The following is an 11,319-nucleotide window of genomic DNA, read 5'->3' as shown; positions in this document are numbered from 1 at the left end:
TTCTGACGCCAGGGACTCACCCACGCATGCAGACGATGGTTGGTGCACCTATCAGACGGAGCCCAGCACTGAGAGGTCACAGTGATCAGACTGCTGCCCCCTAGGCGACCTCGGTCAAGTGGGGGGTCACCTATAGGGATGAGCCTTCTCCTGAGAACGGATGCGGGTTCCGGAAGTGACGGGCACTACACAGTGGACAGACTCTCTGCCCGACCAGGAGACCGGGTGAAAAAGCTCCTGCCTTTACCCTGGGGAAATGTGTTTGCCCGGGAGGACACAGCTGCCAGCGTCCCAGCTGGGGTCCGGGGTCCAATCGCAGCAGACTCTCGGCCTCCTGACTTCACTACCTGTTCCAGCTTAACCAATGGTCATCGATCACCTATGACTCAAGCCGCCAGGGCCTGTGCTTAGTCCCGGGAGTAGAGATGGAACAGACACGCTCCTGTCCCCGGGGAGCGTCCAGCCAGGGCCAAGTCACCAGGACACCAGGTTTGATGAGGATGAACACATGGGCGTGCCTCCCACAGGCGGTGACTCCCTTGAGGCGCCAGGCCTCTCCCACTTGGCTCTGGGTCCCCGCCGAGAGCGGGCGGTACATACCCAATACATGAGAAGGTGGGACGGAACACGAAGGCGGCTAAACCAGGAGGGCCTTCCTGACCTTCGGGAGGGCTTATAGGACAAGTCAGGACTTGGGGGAGAGGGGAAGCATGTTGATACAAGCGGGGAACCTGGGCCTTGGAGCCTGAGGCAAGAGCATGGACAAAAATACAGAGGGCTAAGCAAGGGGGGGATCTGGGGGAATGGAGGGGACTGGTCTGCACACCGCTGACCTGCCCAGCCACTGGAGGGCCTCAAAACTGCTCCAGGGAACACTTGCTTCTGGTGGGCTCTTTCCCACTATAATCGTCCCCCAACCCTCAAGTCCATCCCCTCACAGGCTCATCCATATCTCAGACTCGGCCAGCTTGTTCAGCTTCTCTCGGAGAACCCGCAACCCACCCCCCAACCCCCCACCCCACCCCTACCTCAGCTCTGGCCGGAGCCCTCCTTAGATCAGACCGAGGCAGTTCGGCCCAGGAAACCTTTGTGTGCAGAAGCCGAGACTCTGTTGGTGGGCCGACAGACTCTGACCCGATGGGCGTTTGTGGAATGTCCACCGTGGAAGGCAGGCTCACAGAAGGTCCCGAGACCCTCTGTTCGGCGCCCGTCGAAGGAGGCTTTCCACCCACATCTCCTAGAGGGGAAAGCAGCTTGCAGGGTGTGGTGGAGAGTCTGACCCTGTTTTGAGGCTGGGCTGTTGACAGCTTTTAAGCCTCGCCACTCCTTCTTCCTCACGCCTTGCTATGTCTGAGCCAGCTGATGGGAAAAGCCTCACCCTGGCCCCTCTGCTCACCGCCAACCTGGCCTCCTTCCCTCCCTCTCAGGCCATTTTCAAACTTGCTGGGGGAGCCACCCTGCCGTCGCTGGAAAGCCTCATTTCGTGAGTTATAAAGCTTTTCACACCCCCTTGGTGCAGGTGGGTCTGTGTGTGTTGGGGGGGGGGGTGTCATCAGTCCCGACTCGCAAAACAAACCTGGGGTGGGTGGGGAGGGCCACACAACGTGGAAGCTATGGGACTTGCCCTCAACATATTCCAGTGTGGGTCCGTGGGCCTCCCCACTAGACTGGGTGGCCGCATGTCTGTGACACAACTGGGAATTCAGTAGTTCCTTGTCCATCCACTCTTCACTGAGTGTCTACTGTGTGCTAAACGCAAAGCCAGCCTGGGACTGTCCGACACCGATTCATGACTGGATTGGCAGGAGCACAGCAAACACTTTCACTGTCACGGAAAAGTCAGTATGGCAGAACAAGGGGGCCTGCGGCCGGCGTTTTCACTGGACGCTCTAAGCAGTGCTGCTGGGCGCCACAGGTGCAGCAGAAACACTTGGAGAGTTGAGAAGTACGCCGAGCCTCCGGCCCCACCCGAGAGATTCTGGGGCCGTTGCTGCCCAGTGGTGCTGGGACACCTGGACGATTTCAACCAGCCTCGCCCCCGGCCCGTCCCCAACCACCCCCCATCCCCCCCACCCCCACCCCCACCCCCCCGCCGCCAAGGTACACAGATAGATAGATAGATAGATAGATAGATAGATAGATAGATAGATAGATAGGTAAGTAGAACAAATTTTCCTTCCCTATCAGAGAAGACCCTTGCAGGTATGATCTCAGTTACCTGTAATTCCTTCTGGAAGGCAGGGGTCCTGGCAGAGCCGGTTTGAGGGCTACCTGAAGGAATCCGATTTCAATCACCTAAAATTGGAGGCGGTGCTCAACTTAACGACATGGGCATCCTACTTGGGTAGGATGTTTCTACCAGAAACTGATCTTCATTAAATTTTCCGCCGGCAGGGTCAACCTCAGGGGCAGAGGTCGAGTCAGTAAAGCAGGCATGTCAAGAAAACACTTAACAAATGGGCTGTCACTTCACACTGGCCAGAATGGCCATCATTAAAAAGTCTACAAATAAATGCCTGAGAGGGTGTGGAGAAGAAGGAACCCTCCTACACTGTCGGTGGGAATGTAAATCGATGTAGCTCCTATGGAGAACAGTAAGGAGGTTCCTTTAAAAGCTAAAAATAGACTTACCACATGATCCAGCAATTCCGCTCCTCTGCCTATCCGGGGAAAACTCTAATTCGAAAAGATACATGCACCCCAATATTCATAGCAGCACTATTTGCAATAGCCAAGACACAGAAGCAGCCTAAATGTCCATCAACAGATGAATGGATAAAGAAGATGTGGGTGTGTGTGGGTGTGGGTGTGTGTGTGTGTGTGTGTGTGTGTGTGTGTGTGTGTGTGTGTGTGTATACACAATACACATACACAACGGAATATCACTCAGCTTTAAAATAGTGAGATAATGTCATTTGCAGCAACATAGATGGACCTAGAGATTATCATATTAAGTGAAGTAAGTCAGACAAAGACAAATATCATATATCACTTACATGTGGAATCTAAAAAAAAAAAGTACTTACCAGACACACACTCCTGTACCTAAAATAACAACAAGGGCCTCCTGTATAGCATCTATATAACACAGGGAACTATAGTCAATATCTTGTAAAATAACCTATAATGGAAAAGAATCAATGTATGTAATGTATATAATACAGAATCACTTTGCTGTACACCTGAAACTAACACAACATTGTAAGTCAACTATACACTTCAATCCAAAAAAAAAAAAAAAAAAAAAGAGGCAGCAAATACTGCAGCTTTGACAGGTCACTGAGTTTCAGGAGGTTCGGGAGGAGGAGGTTGGGAGGCTGAGAGAGAAACGAGGATGGAGCAAGAAGAGACTGGTCCTGATGGCTTCGCACATTAGCGTCAGCAGACAAGTGACTGTGAGCAGGTAGAGCGCCCGTGGAGAAAAAGCTCGTCTTTTGTGCTCACCTCCAGCACTTCAAGCCCTGAGCTGTGCTCCTGCCGTGGCACTGCCGCAAACCTCCCGCCTCGCACGCGGGTCTCTGAAACTCCGCCTGGGCCCGGCTCAGAGCAGTGCTTTCTCCCGCCACTGAACACGAAAAGACACCCAAGCACTTCAAAGCTATCAAACTACGTGGATACCGCCGTTTCTACTGGGAGACTCGGAAGGCGGCTGAGAAACTGCTCATAAGCCGACCTTAAGACAAGAGTCCACGTCGTGAGGTACTTTCGACAAACAGCTTGTTGCTGCAGCCGGCTCGCTACTACGACAAAAAAACAAAGGGAAAAGCTCGAAGAACTACCAGAAGAGTTCCTACGGCAAGTCTGCTTTTGGCATTACCGTTATTATGTCCCCGAGACGGGGATGCACCGTTCCTGGAAGTACTGCAATACCAGGTCGATGCGTGGAGTGGACGGAGCAAGCTCCTATTCCAACTCCCTGCTCCAAAAATCCATTTAATATATTGTCCTCGGATAGAGGACGTATCAGATATTAAACTGATAAGAACAGATACTACACTTGATCTTAGCCAAAAGGCCGAGAAGCGATACCTAGCGAGTTGCCCTCGCCGCCACCGTCCTCCCTGCATCTCCATGCAACTCACGGTGAGCACCCTAACCCTCGGTCGACATTCCTGGCTCACTATCCTGTGTAACTCCAGACCTGTGAAGCTCCAGTTGTCTCCCGCACTCCTGGTCAATTTTCACATCCCTTTTTTGCTCCTGGGACCCCCCAACCTTCCCCAGAGGAAGACTCGCTATTTGCATGCCCCGCCCTCCCCCGCCCCAGGGGCGTGTCCACACCGCCGTCCGGCCCCGCGCACGCTGCACCCCACCAACTCCTGGCGGAAGGCAGTGGGTTGCCGTTGGGCGGCGGGAGCCGGTTGGTGGAAGGAGTTGCGGGCCGAGAGCCGCCCGCGGGCTCCCGAAGTGAGTCCCGAAGCGAGTCCCGAAGCGAGTCGCGGAGACGTAGCTGTGCATCCGGGAGAGCAGTGTCCGCCGTGGACCGCCTGGCAAGGCCCGGCCCTTGGGCAGGAACCGTCGTGACTGTGCACCTGTCTCCGCTCCGCCCTCCTCCCCAAGCTCCTTAACTGAGACTGCGGGATCGCCACGAGGGTGGACAGTCTTTCCTCGGTTCTCCGCAAAGCCTGTAGTGTGAGCTGTAGGGACTGGGACACTAGCACAGTCGGCCCTTGCCCTAATGTCTCATCAGTTCTGTCCAGTCTGTGGGAAACGAGGGAAAGGAACCCTGAAGGCTCGACAGTCACGTGCCAGGCACTGCGCTGCATTCTTTGTTTGATAGGTTTGAACCCACTTGGATCCTGGAGACCCTAGAGCGGTTTGACGCTGTTACCATCCTCATTTCACAGACGTGATCGCCAAGCCCAGAGAGGTGGAGACACTTGTCCAGAGTCACACAGCTAGTAGGCTGTTGACCTGCAGGACTGATCACCCTGCCTCAAGACAAAGCCCTGGTCTGGAGCAGAGGCCCCGCTAACTGATGGGATTCCACAGGAGGGAAACCGTGAGAACAGGAAGTCGACCTTGGAGGGGAGAAGGGCTGCTGGTGGCACACACACGGGTTTGCTGGCGCCAGGCCTGTAGCACGACGGCTCCCGTAAGGGCAGGTGGCATCTGGGGTCAGGTTCCTGCCTCACCCTGCCTTGGCTCTTGACTCCCGGACTCTCTGCCCGCCTGGCTTTTCTCTTTTACGTGTTCTCCCGGAACCCTACCCACCCTCCCGACAGATTAGCTCTGAGGCCCTCTGTGGACATGCCCAGCAGGAGTCAGCCCTCCACTAGCAAACACTGGGGAGAAACAGCGTTTTGGCCAGATAGTTCTCTGAACCTTCATCTCCTCGCGGGAACCCCGGCCCTAAGAAAACCTAACGGGGCCTGTTTTGAGCAACTTCCCTCCCCACCCTCACCGGAGGCGCCCCTCGGTGCCCCAACCTGGTCTGGAGTTTCTAGGTAGCTGCGGCAGACCCGACATGTTTATATAGGTGCTTTGCTTTGGCTGTAACCCTGCCTCCCCCACTCTCCGACTCTCCGACCCTACCCTGCCCCCACCTCAGCTACTGGGAAGATTCCCGCTTGGACTGCGTTTTCCACCACTTAGATCAGTGCCCGGCACCGATATACTTGTGAAATGCAGGAGTCGGAGTCGATGGAGAAGGATTAAAGAAGATGACATGGGGAGGTGGTTCTGGCTTATACATGACTTGGTGTGACCTTTGTGCTATCTTGAACAGCCTGTCTTGAGGCCTAGCAAAAGTACATCGTTGCTTTCCTCTAACCACGGAAGACAAGGGTGCATTGTCCAGAACTAAAGAATGTCGGTTTTGAAGAGAGAGACAGAGACCTCCCTTCCCGAGATGTCAATGCTAGGACTTCTGCGACGATGAGGCTCCCGTCCCAGGCGCCAAGGCCAGACTGGCTCCCTGTGCCCATGCTGATCTGTCTTTTTTGGAAACCTCAAAGGAATGTATCCCTGTCATGGTTTATGCTCTTTGCTGGGACAAGACAGAAAACTGTGCGGAACACCACCGTGCTTCTCTGGAGCAGCTCATCAGAGCTTGAGGGGCTGCCTCCCCCTCCCAGACTGTAGATCTCAGTTTGGCTCTAACAAAACTCTCCTCTGTTCTTCTTATAGATTAGCTTATTGATTGTTTCCATCCACAGTATCAACCAGCTCGCCCAGCCCCAGGGTGTGGGTGGATATGATGACCGCCCTTCAGGCATCCCCAGTACAAGACCTCTCTGCTTGGTTGCATGTTCCTCAGTGGTCACTTTATGGTTTCCCAGCTATTTGGGAATCGCTGCCAAACTCACAGGTTATGAATTATACCTCAGTGCCATTTAAATATGCATTTCTTTCTTTATAGGTAGGTGGCACATCTTTTTGTATGTGAAAAACCGTAATTTATTATCTTTCCCGTGGACTGTGTGATCTTTGTCCATGTTTTACTGAGTGGTTTGGTTTCTTCTGATCACATTCTCAGATTTCATTATAGAATACTGAGATAAACCCTGCCTGTGATACATCTGCAAATATTTTCCCCCAGTTTCATTCACCTTTTTTGACCTGTGCAGACATGTATTTTGTATAGGCAAAGTGATCAGTGCTTTGCAAACAGTTGACTTTTGGAGTCTGGGTCATAACATGGAGTTGGGTCATCCTGGAAGTCGCTGAGACCCAGTGAAGAGTGCAGGAGGTTGATGGGGGTGGGGGGTGGGGGGTGCTTAATGCTTTGAAAAAGTCGAGGAAGGGAGGAAGCAAGGATGGGCTTGGCCAGTTAGAGGGAGGTTCTGAACAAAGATGGCGGCTAGAGGAGCCCCGAATCCCCCCATGCCCCAACCCTAGAAAGGGCCAGGCCTAGTGCCTCTCTGAGTTCAGGACTGAGGGCCCATTCTGGACACCTTTGCTGCCACAGTGGCCCTCTGCTCATGTGCCCATCGTGCCAGACCCGGGGGGACCAGCTATACGTGCTGGTGGAGTCATCGTGTACGTTGCGTGTCCACTGCCTCTCCTCCTCCTGCTCAGGCTCCGTCCCGACATGTCAAGTCCATCATAGGATGGCTGCTGCCGCCGCCCCCTTCTCCAACTGTCCCCTGGACATTCCTTTTGGGATCCCCTCTGACCTCTCATCCCCTAGATGCTGAAGCGCCCTTCCTGAATGCCTGTCCTTCCTTGGCTTCAGGCACTCTAAGGTGTTGTGGGTTTTGTTTTGTTTTGTTTTGTTTTGTTTTGTTTTGTTTTGTTTTGTTTTTTCCTCCCAACCCCCATGCTGGATCCTTAGGGACAGATAGGTTTCGGATTTCAGAATTTTTCAGATTTTAGAAATACGGACTGTTTCTATGAAACACTCTAGTTACAATCAAGCACGTTAATATCTCTGCATCAAATGACGTGAATGTTCTCAACAAGCAGGATACAAAGAAACTAATGCCTTGCAACAACTGAGGGTGTATTTTGCTGAACCGTGAGTGTGGTCAATTCCTGAACTGACCGGAAGGGATTTTAGGAATTTCAGATTAGGAAAGTCATGTGCACATGCGCACTCATAATGAATTATTGCTCTGTTTTCTCCAAGGGAGACTATCAACTTTCTCAGAGCAGGGCCTGTCTTTTTTTATACCTGTGCACCTGTCACTGGGTCTTAGCACACGGTAGCCACTCCATACATTATTTCTTGAATGAATAAACCCTAATTCATACCATTCCCTGGAATCTGATCTCGTGTGTGTCTAGGGGTGGGGGTGGGGCGGATGCCATGGGAGGAGAGGTGTATGCCTCCACTCTCTTTTCGAGTCGAAAACTTCTACAAGCACCCTCTTTTCCTTTCCACCCTCTACCCCGAGGAAATCCCTAGATTGAAAAGTTCAAATAGGATGATCACCCACTGTGTATGAATCATGTTTTAAATTTTTCTATACGTTGAATGCTTGACATCTTGCGGGCCTGCTGGCCTGGAAGAGACTGCCCCTCCCAGGACTAGCTAATTCCTAGAGATGCAACCGACTTGCCTTGGGAGCCTGCTGTCATGGGCAAACCAACCTTGTAGCACGCGTATCTGCAACTGCCCCCTCTATGTACGCTCACACTCCAGCTAGTCAGTCCCCTGAGCTTTGCTATCTGACTGCTAGAGAACAGCCCCATGTAATATATAGCCCAAGGCCCACGGAACCCTATTCCAATTGTCCAATCCTAACAATCCTAACCTTGCTCAAACCTTCTTACCCTGCCTTATGTCCCCCTCCCCCAGGCCATGCTTTCTCTTCTCCTGCCTCCCAGCCAAGAAAGCTGAGACCCCATGGGGCTTACCCCCGGGGGGCTATCGTGGCCCTGCCCGGGGGCTGCCAGCTAGGGTCGTTCTTCCGCGAAGCGACCCGCCGAGCTGCGGAAAAACTGTGTCTGCGAGCCTGCACGCCTTCACAGAAAAAGGTGGCGACGAAAAACGAGCACGCCGAAAAAAACCCCACAACAGCCGTTAGCTGGAAAAAAAAGCAGCCGAGAACAACCGAGAACAACTAAGCTGTAGGCTGGATAAGCCAGTAGCCAGGTCGCAGTCTACCATTATGTCACTCAGTTGTTTCCCCGGGTGGGGTGCACCGTTCCTGGAAGTACTGCAATACCAGGTCGATGCGTGGAGTGGACGGAGCAAGCTCCTATTCCAACTCCCTGCTCCAAAAATCCATTTAATATGTTGTCCTCGGATAGAGGACGTATCAGATATTAAACTGATAAGAACAGATACTACACTTGATCTTAGCCAAAAGGCCGAGAAGCGATACCTAGCGAGTTGCCCTCGCCCCTACCGTCCTCCCTGCATCCATGTTCAACTCACGGTGATGCCTCTCCTGCTCACTCGAGGCCTCAATTCCTGTGCCTCCTTGACTGTACTGTGGGTATCACTGCACTAGAGCCTTCTGCAGCTTTTTTATTCCCTAAATTGTAATAGAGAAATTGTGTATATTTTGCGGCTTCGTCCTTCTCGGGCTGAAGCGCCATCTCTAATTTGCATGGTCCGCCCTTTCCCGCCCGAGGAGGCGTGGCTACGAGGGCCGACTTCCCCCCTCGGGACCGCCCCTGGGCGCCCAGAGCTGAAGCGGCTGGGCTTGAGGGGGTGCTCCTCTTTGATACAAACGGAGAGAAAAGACAGGCAGAACTGGAGAGGAGGATACAGGGCGGCCAAGGGGCCTGTGGAAGGACCTGCTGCCCGAGAGGTTTCCCGAAGACAAGGTCCCAAGACATATTCGCTAGAAGCGCCCAGACTGCAATGTGTTAAGTAGGCCTCCGCCGGCGGAAAGACGAGCTCCGTGTGGTCGGAAGAGGGGCTCAGCCTGAGTCCGGGGAGCGGGACGTCTGGAGCGGGGCTTCCCGGAGCCGGCAGGGTAACCTCTTTGCGAGGCGGCAGGCGGATGGGCAGGGCCAGACAGGGCAGCTGGAGGGATTCTCTCCAAGCCCGGCACCTGCGTCTTTCGGTGCTTCTACCAATGGACCATATCCTGGGCTTCGTACAGAAAGCTCCCTCTGCCTGAGACTTCGTGTGCCTACACCTTCTCCTTACCTAGCCACTTCTTACGCAGATCCTCTGGGCTCCGCTGGGCTGTCACTTCCTCCAGGAAGCCTTCCTTAAGAGCTCTTCCGCACCCCACCCCCAGTCTGATTAGCCGCCCTCGTATATAGTTCATCCCACCCCGTCATTCATTTCAAGTACCCCATTCACCACCCTTTAGGTCAATTCTTTATCGTCTCCACTGAAATCTGACATCACTGACGGCGGTGACCCTCGTCGGCACTTATCTCTGGATCCCAGCTCTAGCCCAGTGCGCGGCCTGTAGCAATAGGCGCACAGCACGCGTTTGTTGAGTGAATACAAGCTGCACAGAACAGACTGAATCAAAGAAGCAATGAGGAGGAGGGGACTGGCCCGATCCAGGGGTGAAGAGGGAAGATGTGGCCAGGGTGGCAGGACACCAGAGAGGAGACAACTGCCAGGGATGCACTGGGCATCCAGACCAGTCAATGCAACCGGGCCTCTGGCCAAGTGGGGATAAAGCTTCCCAGCGGCACAGTTTCTCTGTGCCAAAGGCTGCTGGCTCCCGCAGTCAGCATTTACCTTTCCCAGCCTCCTTCCCAACAGAACTTCACTTTAGTTGGGGAGTTTCTATTTCTTTCATTTGATCTCGGAAATGCCAGCAGGTATCATGGAGGTAAGACTGAAACCCAGTCGGTCATTTCACCCTGCAACACACACGGCCTGATGCCAGGTGCTGCCTGAGCCCCTCCCAGTGCCCACCCCTGCGCGGACCACCCTACCTGTATTAGCTCATTTAATTCCCTCATGGCTCCATGAGGTGGTTATCGTCGTCGTCGTCGTCGTCGTCATCGTCATCATCACCATCATCCGGGGCCAGGACTAGGGTGAGGCCAGTGAGGAACTTGCCTTGGGGGGGGAACACTGAAGGGAGTGCCAGCCAAAAAACACTCTTCAGTAATCAAGATAAATCATATTTTAGCACAACTCATCTTATCTTGTGTATCAGATGATCGAGCTGTTTATGTTGATTACTGGGCTTTTGGGGGCTCCCTTAAACTTTTTGGCCAAGGCAAGTGTCTCCCTCTCTCTCCCTCCACTCTAGTCCCCGCTTGGTTTTTCTCCTCCCCATTCTGCTGCCCTGAGCCGTCTCAGCTACCGGCCGCCTGTAGCCAGGGAGCACTGGAATCGTGGTCCGTCCTCCTCGAGATGTGCTGTAAGTGAAAACTACGTATGGGATTTCGAAGAATTAGGATTCAAAACTCCAAAATATCTCAGTAATTTTTATATTAATCACAGATTGAAGTCATAGTTTAGATATCCTCAGTTAAATAAACAACGAAACTGAATTCCACCTGTCTCTGTATTTTTCTCCTGTGTCTAAGAAAATTTAAAGTTCCACACGTGACTCACGTATTTCTAGTGGAAAGCACTGTTGTAGACTGACGTGCCGAGAGGCTGAGCGGCTTGCCAGAGGTCACGCAGCTGAACGGGAGCACAGTCAGGGTTTGCATTGGAGCGGCCTGCTAACTACACGGGGCCTCCGTTTCTTTAAACTGGGGAATGGGGAGAATGACAGTGCCGCTCAGATCAGGGGACTTGTGAAGCTACACGTGGGAATGCGAGCCCACGGGAATGACTTAATACGTGCGCTCTGGGGAAAGTCACTTCTTGGCTGTAAAAGAGAGGTAATTCCATCTTACAGTGCTGTGAATTACCTCCACCTACCCCCCACTTAGCATTCCTGTTTCACACCCCACTTTACCTGGTTTTATTTTTCTGCCGGCTGCCAAGTCGTTATT

The 11,319-nt window shown here is 53.1% G+C and overlaps 1 long non-coding RNA gene and 2 other non-coding genes across 3 annotated transcripts; 1 reads left to right on the top strand and 2 right to left on the bottom strand.

The window, feature by feature from the left end:
- Positions 1–3,836: 3,836 nt before the first annotated feature.
- Positions 3,837–4,027, bottom strand: LOC123612549 (U2 spliceosomal RNA). The gene has a single exon (XR_006719818.1). It is a non-coding gene; the product is annotated as a U2 spliceosomal RNA (small nuclear RNA).
- A 4,551-nt stretch (positions 4,028–8,578) lies between these two features.
- LOC123612547 (U2 spliceosomal RNA) lies at positions 8,579–8,769 on the bottom strand. Its single transcript, XR_006719816.1, has one exon. It is a non-coding gene; the product is annotated as a U2 spliceosomal RNA (small nuclear RNA).
- Positions 8,770–9,051: 282 nt separating this feature from the next.
- LOC141573640 (uncharacterized) lies at positions 9,052–10,866 on the top strand. Its single transcript, XR_012499588.1, has 2 exons — positions 9,052–10,404; positions 10,623–10,866. It is a non-coding gene; the product is annotated as an uncharacterized LOC141573640 (long non-coding RNA).
- The last annotated feature ends 453 nt before the right edge of the window (positions 10,867–11,319 follow it).

The sequence above is a fragment of the Camelus bactrianus genome, chromosome 16, assembly GCF_048773025.1.
Source record: "Camelus bactrianus isolate YW-2024 breed Bactrian camel chromosome 16, ASM4877302v1, whole genome shotgun sequence".
Taxonomy (NCBI): domain Eukaryota; kingdom Metazoa; phylum Chordata; class Mammalia; order Artiodactyla; family Camelidae; genus Camelus; species Camelus bactrianus.
The sequence above is the reverse complement of the archived record's forward strand: the minus strand, read 5'-3'. Positions and strand labels throughout refer to the sequence as shown.